At 51.4% G+C, this 9,030-nt stretch overlaps 1 pseudogene; it reads left to right on the forward strand.

Annotated features, from left to right (window-relative positions):
• The first annotated feature begins 718 nt into the window (after positions 1–718).
• Positions 719–2,296, forward strand: LOC138847947 (nucleus accumbens-associated protein 1 pseudogene; annotated as a pseudogene).
• The last annotated feature ends 6,734 nt before the right edge of the window (positions 2,297–9,030 follow it).

Consider the following 9,030-nt stretch of genomic DNA (forward strand, 5'->3'; position numbering starts at 1 on the left):
CCTAAATGTTGATCCTGTTTTAAAAAAATAACAGAATTACCTATTATATATTACAGTTTTATGAAATTAAAAAATGAGGTAAAACATTCCATAAAGTTAAACTTATGCACATTTTCTTGATTGCTTTTATGAAAGAATAATTGAATTTCCCTACTTTAATGTGACTTTAGAGACTGCTAAATTTTAGTTTTGAAGGAAAAATATATGTTTTTGTAGAAAATCAGGCATTATATCTGAAAGTCCATAAGGTTTTTTTAAATTCAGTTCTTTATGTCCTTGTGGATATTGAGGTGGAATCTCAGGATTTCTCAGTTCAAACCTTAACCTAAAAATCATCGTAACTCTAGCAGTCAGTCCTCATGCAGGGAAGTGTTCTTTGCTTTTGTTTCAGTGGGGCCTCCTCATATGGGAACATGTTTCATCTAGACATATGAAGATATTCGTATTAGGCTGATGATAATTGTGCATTCTGTTTTTATATGTATTTAAAATGTGTCAGTGATGTGCCCTGATGTTTCATTATGGAGGGAAAAAAGCACTCCCAGGCCACAGCAGAGAGCCGGACTGGAAGAGGAGCAACCGGGACAGAATCCAGCGCCCAGACCCGTGTAGCAGACTAGAACCTGGGGTGCCGGCACCGCAGGCGGAGGATTAGCCCACTGAGCTGCGGCGCCGGCTGTACATCATTTTTTAAAACAATTAAATTTAGCAGTGAGTGGCCACCGCCTCTGCCGCTGTTGTTGAGGTGGAGGCCATGGAGGCCATGGAGGTGGAAGCCAAGGCCCCAGTGCAGGGGGCGCGCCCAGGGCTCAGGCCAGGCCTCAGTCGCCATGGCGCAGCCCCACCATGGCGCAGAGCCTGCAGATGGAGATCCCCAACTTCGGTCATGGCATCTTGGAGTGCCTCAGAGAACAGCGGCTGCAGGGCTGCCCTGTGACGTGTCGGTGGTGGTCAGGGGTCAGGCCGTGCTGGCCGCCAGCAGCTCTTACTCCTGTTCAACAGCAGCCGCAGCACCATGGTGGAGCTGCCGGCGGCCGTGCAGCCGCAGTCCTTCCAGCAGACCCTGAACTTCTGCTACACGGGCCGCTGAGCACGAACGTGGGGGACCAGTTCCTGTTCACAGACACAGCGGGCTTCCTGCAGATCCAGGAGATCCTGGAGAGAGGCGCCGAGTTCTTCCTGAAGGTGAGCTCCTGGAGCGGCGACTCGCAGGGCCTGCACACCTAGGGGCACCCTCCTCCGAGCCACAGAGCCCCGTGGCGCACACTTCCAGCTGGCCCACCTGCAGCTCGCCGCTGCCCCTGGTCTCAAAGGTCAGGAAGGAGCAGCAGAAGTCGGACTCGCTGCAGTGCAAGCCCGCGGCCAAACAGCTGTGGGACGGTGGCCCCAAGGAGGCCAGGGGCGGCGGCGGCAGTGGCGGTAGCCGCAAGATGGCCAAGTTCTCCATGCTGGACCTGGCGGCCAACCGGCAGCCCCTGCAGCAGGTCCCCGCCGGGGTGGCCTTTGCCGCGGGGGTGGGGGCAGGGCAGCCGGCCAGCGGGGCGGTGGTGGCCGCTGCGGGCGTGGGAAGCGGGCCCAGCACGTCGGACCGCAGGGGCCCAGGCACCTGGAGCGCCTACACCAGCGACAGCCCGACTCCTACCAGGAGGAGGACGACGCGGGGGAGGAAGGCTCGGACGAGCAGTGCCGGCAGATCTGCAACAGGTACACCGTGCACAGCGCGATGAACGTGGGCCCGACAGCCGAGAAGGTTGAGGCCCTCCCGGAACCCACAGTCGGATCCGGGTGCGGCAAGATTGGCGTCGCTCCCGGCTGAGCTCCTCGACCAGATCAGCACCTGTTGTCACCCCAAGCTCCAGGAGGAAGGCGGCCCCTCAGAGAAGCCGGAGCTGGTGGCAGGCGCCAAGGTGTGCATCACGAGGGCGCAGCCCAGGAACCCGGCACCAGGTCTTGCCGCAGCCGCTCCTTGCCTCCTCCTTTGACCGGAACGCACTGGCCCCCAGCTGTGGCACCGGCAAACCACTAGACAGCCGCGCCCTCCACGCCCTCAAGAACCACTGCCGGAACTTCAAGGAGAGCAAGAGGAACGCCATCGCGGCCGGCGTGTGCCCCAACGCTCGCCGGGTCGTGCGCCAGAGCTGGATGCCCAAGTTGAAGCTGCTCACCCGAGGGCGACCCTACACCGCCTGCATCAGGGATTCGGGCAAGATGGAGCCGGAGGTGGCGGGCGGGGAGTACAGCTTCCAGCCGGCCAGCTATGGGGCGAGGTGGCCCCTCGGCCTAGGCCCTGCAGTAACCGCGCCCCCACACTGCACCCAGGAGGGCCGTCACACTTCCCCACTCCACCCGGGGGGGCCGTCACACTCCCCCACCCCACCCAGGGGGGCCGTCACACTCCCCCACCCCACCTGGGGGGGGGCTGTCACACTCCCCCACCCCACCCGGGGGGGCCGTCACACTCCCCCCACTCCACCCGGGAGGGCCGTCACACTCCTCCACCCCACCCAGGGGGGCCGTTACACTCCCCCACCCCACCCGGGGGGGCCGTCACACTCTCCCACCCCACTCGGGAGGGCCATCACACTCCCCTCACCCCACCCCGGGGGTCTGTCACACTCCCCCACCCCACCCAGGGGGGCCATCACACTCCCCCCACCTCACCCGGGGGGTCCGTCACGCTCCCCTACCCCCATGTCCTCACACACACCTTGGTCAGGAGCTACTGTCTGTCCCTCCCCAGGCCCCGAGGGGGTCGCTGCATGTTCCTGGGTCCCCTCCTCCATCCCAGCCCCTTCCCCCAGTGTGAGCTGCTGGCCGGGGTGGGCAGGGCCGGCAAGGGCGGGCAGGCAGGGGCGGGGGGCAGGCCTGGGTTTCCTTCTTCCACACATGGCTCCCCCCTTCCCTCACCCCAAGCTTTGTGCCCCCCCACCAGTCCAGGCACGGGGCAGGGGCCTGCCTGGTGGAAGTCCTTCCTCAGCCTCCTCTGAGACTGGAGGGGTCGCTCAGGACCCCTCTGCACCCCCACCCATCCCCCAGTGCTTCCAGGCCTCCAAAGCGCCTTCCTGCCTCCTCTTCAGTCCCTGCGCCTGGGGGCCGGGACAGGTGAAGCCGTGGGCACTGCCTGTGGTATAGCCGAGCCAACAGGCTCAGAGCAATGCCACAAGCAGCCTAAGGTGGCTGGGGGTGGCGGCCCAGCACCTGCTCTCACCCCTCTATCCAGCCCGTGTCCCCTGGAGCCCCAGGGAGGGAGATCCTCAGCCAAGGAGCCTCTTGTGTGTGAGTGTGTGTATGTGTGTGTGTGTGTGCATGCGCACGCGCAACTTGAATGAAGGTAAAAGAGGCAGAGTGGGACCTGGGTTGGAATGGGGGGTGGGGAGCAGGCTTGGAGGGGTGGGGCTGCTGTCCTCTCCTCTGCTTACCGCCCCCCACCCCTGCCCTGCTGCCACCACCCACCCGGGACAGGGCCCAGCCCCTACCCGTGTACAGAACATTTTTTTAGCTACTGAAATATTGAAGTATAAGATTTCCTTTTATTTTTCAAACCAACTGGACTGACCCCACCAGCCCACCTGCAGGTCCCCAGTGGGGGTGGGGGCACACTGTGGAAGGCAGGATATGGGGGGGACGTGTGCTGGGCAGGCAAGCGGAGTGCGCGTGCGTGTGTGTGGAGTGTGGCTGTGTGTTCCTGACTCGGGCCCCACGGGTCTGACCTGCTTCCCTCCCTCCCTCAACTTCTCTGCCCCCCCCCACTGCTGTATTTCAAGGGAGGTCCCTGGCCTTGGCTGGTTGGGTGGGCCTGGTTCCCCCAGGGCCAGAGCAGGGTCTGCTTGGGCCACTGGCAGTTTTTTCTCACCATTCCTCTCGTTCTCGCCTAGGGCAAGGGTGTGTGTACACAAGTGTGTGTACACGAGTGTGTGCGAGCATGTGCACACGGAGGCTTCTTCCCCACCCCCACACCTCTCGCCTTCTCCCCCCCATTACCAGCCTTTCTGCCCCCTGGCTCTGACTTCTGTGTACACCTTGTGCCCGACGATCTCGCTTTCCAGGTGGAGCATTTTAGGGGAGGTTCCGGTGTGGGGTGGGGAGGACCAAAGGGAGTCGCCCCACACTATACCCTTCCAACAGCGTCACCACCAGCCTGCTTTGGGGGGGAGTCTCAGCCTGGCCCGTGCCTTAGCCCCCAGCCACCCCGAGTGTGTATGGGGGGGTCGGCACCCCCTGCTAAAGCACAAGCTCCTTAGTCCCCACCCCATCCCCACCCCAGCGCTGACCCCAAAGCACAATATCCTGGTCTCTTGGCAAGCAGCTGGGGCCGAGGGTGGGCGGGGGACTCCAGCCAGACCCTCAGAGAACAGTGGGCATGCCCAGGTGTGTCCAGGCCTCCAAGGCCTGAGTAGGCACACCGGCTCCCTGGAACTGGGGTTCTCCTCCCTCCCCACCTTTTCCCGCGGTGGGGGCACTCTGCAGTGCCAGGGCCAGGTGGCAGAGCCCAGTGGTCTTCAGGGACCCCAGGAGGTGGCCCCTGGCTTCCGGGCCTGGGGGGACAGGCCGGGGGGGGTGCAGGGGAGGGAACTTCCCACCAGGAGAGCCAGACAGGGCAGTGTCTTAGCCCAGGAGCCCCCCGCCCCCAGGCGGCCAGCTGCTGTCCCTTCCCTGAACTTCTGTAAAGGAGGAGCGGCGTCTGGAAATGTGAACCCCGGAGTATCCGTGATAGAATAAACTAAACGCCTTTGTGACAGAAAAAAATATTCTAGTCTCATACAAATTTATGTTCATATCTTTGGAAAATATTACTTTAATATAATTAGAAATAGATATTCCTCTGTAATCATCAGCTACATGTACTTACTATTTATAAGGATTCATTGCATAGTCTAGTGCATTTCCGTGTCAGAGAAAACTATTTCAGGACGAGGCGCTATCTAAGCAGGAATTCTTAAGGGGGAGGGCATCAGTTGCTGCTGTGAAAGTTTGATTCCCTGAGAAATGATGATGACACTGATGGCTGTTGTTTTTAGTCAGGCACAGTGTTCCTTTCTGAGGACAGGGATAGGTTCAGAGTCCTCAACACAGTAGTTCCATGACAGCCTCTGGTCCATTAACATCAGTGTAGAGATGAAACCTACATAGGGTGCCTCTCCCAACTTGGTGCTGATTGTTTTCAGGGACCCAGTGCCTGCAAGGTAGAATAGTTACCACTAGATGGCACTCCAGCCTTTAAAAGGAACCCTTCAATGCCCATGCCTCTAAACTATTCCATTCAAGGCTTTTGTACACCTAAATGACCCAGGTTATGAACCCTCACAACAGCTGTTGTTAACCTACCTTCTGAGTGCAACTGGTGAAAACTCATCTCTATGTCCTTAATTTTGGTACTCAAAAATGAAACATTTGGGGAAGAAATCACGGATTTCAACCTTGCCTTGTTGCTAGAAGCAATTTTGCCCATAATATCTGGAGTATCATGTGTCCTTCTAGTGTCTCTTGTCTTCCATCTTATTCCAGGGAAGTGTGTTTTCTAATTCTCATTCCTTTTTTCTCTCCACCAATTATTTAGTTTTTTTCTGAACCTTAGTTTCCTCATTTGGAAAGGGAGATAAAAAACACTCTCTCCAGAGGGTTATTGCAGAGGTTAGAGGAGATTTATGTAAAATATTTGTTCATAAATAGAATTTTTGACATTTTGATGACATCATTGTTAGAGTTTTGCTATTTATTTGTGCTCCCTCTCTCTTCTTCCCACCCTCCTACCCACAAACTCCTTCTCTCCACATACCTCTATTGTGAGTATTCATGAAAAATGTGTCTCAAGATAGAACCATACATGCATTTTGAAAAGTTTGCGCTGAACTTTTTTTTTTCCAGGAACTTTTTGATGTGCTTTTATATAAGGCAAAATTTAGCAATTTCTTTTTACTTCAGTTGCACTTCTGGAGGTCTTTGGGGAAGATGCGTCTTTCCCGTGGTCAGATTTTTGAGCTTCAGGCGTTCAGTTGGTCATATCCATGGCTGTTAGCCTAGTATGCGAGATTGTCTTCTCCTCAGATGATAGGGTGTGGTGGGTAATGACTGCAAGCACATGTGGATAGGATGACTAGAGGTTCCAGTGGCTTTCTTTTCAGCAAGCCTCTCAAGATATTGTTGCCAGGGTTTCAGCATTGATGATAAATTTTAAATTATAGGTTTATTTGTGACATTATGAAATTTGAGAAAAATTCATAAAGCCAATCTTACTTGCCTCCACTGTTGACAAATGATTCTTTTTTAAAGAATTATTCATTTAATTTGAAGTCAGAGTTACAAACAGAGAGAGGAGAGGCAGAGAGAGAGAAAGGTCTTCCACCCAATGGTTCACTCCCCAATTGGCCCCAGCGGCTGGAGCTGTGCTGATCTGAAACCAGGAGCCAGGTGATTCTTCCTGGTCTCCCATGTGAGTGCAGGGGCCCAAAGACTTGGGCCATCTTCTACTGCTTTCCCAGGCCATAGCAGAGGGCTGGATTAGAAGTGGAGCAGCTGGGTCTTGAACTGGCTCCCATATGGGATGCTGGCACTTCAGGCAAGGGCGTTAACCCGCTGTACCACAGCGCTGGCCCCAAAAAATGATTGTTAGTGTTTGTTTTGGTACAAAATGCAGGGAATATGCGTCTAATTCCTTTATTTTATTTTATTTTATTTTATTTTATTTTATTTTATTATTTTTCTTGAGAGGCAGAGTGGACAGTGAGAGAGAGAGAGAGAGAAAGGTCTTCCTTTTACCGTTGGTTCACCCTCCAATGGCCACCGCGGCTGGCGCACTGTGGCCGGTGCACCATGCTGATCCGATGGCAGGAGCCAGGTGCTTCTCCTGGTCTCCCATGGGGTTCAGGTCCCAAGGACTTGGGCCATCCTCCACTGCACTCCCTGGCCACAGCAGAGAGCTGGCCTGGAAGAGGGGCAACTGGGACAGAATCCGGCGCCCTGACCAGGACTAGAACACAGTGTGCTGGCACCACAAGGCGGAGGATTAGCCTAGTGAGCCGCGGTGCTGGCAGTCTAATTCCTTTATTCAAACTCAGTAAATGAGTTGGGACAATGAATTTCCAGTTGTTTCCCAAGAGCAGATTTATTTGTATATTAATGAGGCACAGGTGTTAGGCCCCTGGTGCCTGCATGCCTGAGAGGCGTATTTCAGTTGTTTATCTACTCAGCCATAGGTACCGTGAGGTATTCAGGCTTGCCTTTAGCAGTTTTTACAGTGAGGGTTTTTAATTTTTTAATTTTTTTTTCAAATTTACCCATATCTGTTAAAATTTTAGAACTGATCATGTAGAGCGAAATTGCAGATTTCAATAGTGAATAGCAATAACAGCTAAAGTAAGTAGTCTCACTATACTTAACTGCCCAGCCTAACATTAAAGAGAAACAGGTTTATCTACACGAATATCTCATGTGATAAATCAGTTTAATCAACAATTCACCTTTCTGTGTGTATTTTTTGAAATATATCTTTGGCAGTCAAGTATGTATTGGAGTCAAGTGTTTATATTAATATTAATTTTTTTGTTTATTCACTGAATTTCACTACCAGCATTTTAGTGGAGATGGAATAGCCTCCTTAAACTTTATGAATTTCAGTCACGGGCATAATTATAGCTGTCTACATATTCATTAAATCTACAGAACTGCCTCCCGAAAGACAGCCATGCATTCAGAAACAGTACACAATTAAATATACATGATTTAAAAGTTTTGTTTCTTAGGCTTGTTTAAAATTAATTTCCTGTAGCATTCCTTTCTAAGCAGAAGAATTCTAACAAAGGGATTCCCATGCTTTGGTTTCTTTCCTGTAGGAAAGAATGGGAAGAACAACGTGTAAACAACAATTACTTGGTAACAAGGGCAGAACATGGGCAGCTGAGAAGCAGCAGGTTCCGCAGCATTTGCTGGAAGGTAAGAAGAAAATATTTATTTACAGATTGTGATTGCAATAGATCAACACATGACCTGATGCCCTGGAAGATTACCCATGAAGGGGATCGCTGAATTTTCCGAGAGACTTCGCCCCTAGTCATTTGGCCATTCATGTTTATCTTTCACAGGACATTTACTAATGAGATGAACCATCTTTAGTCCTGAGTAACTGGTGATGATAAAATAACCATATTTTCTTCTTTGGATGGTGCAAAAGTCAGAGCAACACTTTGACGTTCTCCAAAAATGTTTGCAGAAACTCTTGAGCTGGGCAGGAAAGGGAGGGGGCAATTAGTTTTCAGGTTCTTACTGTATCAAGTGCCATCATCTAGTCATCCTCTCTTTTCCTTTCATAAATAGAGGATCGGAAGAGTTTTTTACAGTTCTTTTGCTTAAAATCACAAAGTCAAGGCAACAAGGAGAAATAGAAGGAAATTGGGTTAATGTCTTTGGAAGGGAAGAAGCTTTGGTTATCAAAACTGGTAATGATAATCAGCAGCCATGTTTTAAGTGCTTTGAAATAGTACCCCCTTTTGTTCTCCAAAAATGAATTAATTGGGATTTAGACTGGTTTCTAAAATGACTTCTACTGAAAGTTTTTAGGATTATCTGTATAAATTGAGCATACTGTGTCTGTGCAAGTAAAGACAGAATGAAATGCTGAGACAGTTTTAGATTTAGTAATTTAGATTCAATAATTCAAATGCATTTTTCTTCTATTGTATGTAGGCAGTAAAGGCAGGAAACCTGCTGCTAGACTATTTGTATACAAATATTTGTATACCACCCGGTTCCCTGTTGTTTAACTTTTAATATTCATTTGCAAAAAATAAATGCAAATCCAGATTTATTTTAATGTTTTATTAAATAAATTAAAACAGATTTTTCTTTTCAAGCATTAAATCACAATGTGCAGTACATTAAGGACAGAGATCCTATATGAGGAGTAAGTGCACAGTGACTCCTGTTGTTGACTTAACAAATTGACACTCTTGTTTATGGCATCAGTAATCACCCTAGGCTCTTGTCATGAGTTGCCAAGGCTATGGAAGCCTTTTGAGTTCACCGACTCTGATCATA

Source organism: Oryctolagus cuniculus, unplaced genomic scaffold, assembly GCF_964237555.1.
Source record: "Oryctolagus cuniculus unplaced genomic scaffold, mOryCun1.1 SCAFFOLD_55, whole genome shotgun sequence".
NCBI lineage: Eukaryota > Metazoa > Chordata > Mammalia > Lagomorpha > Leporidae > Oryctolagus > Oryctolagus cuniculus.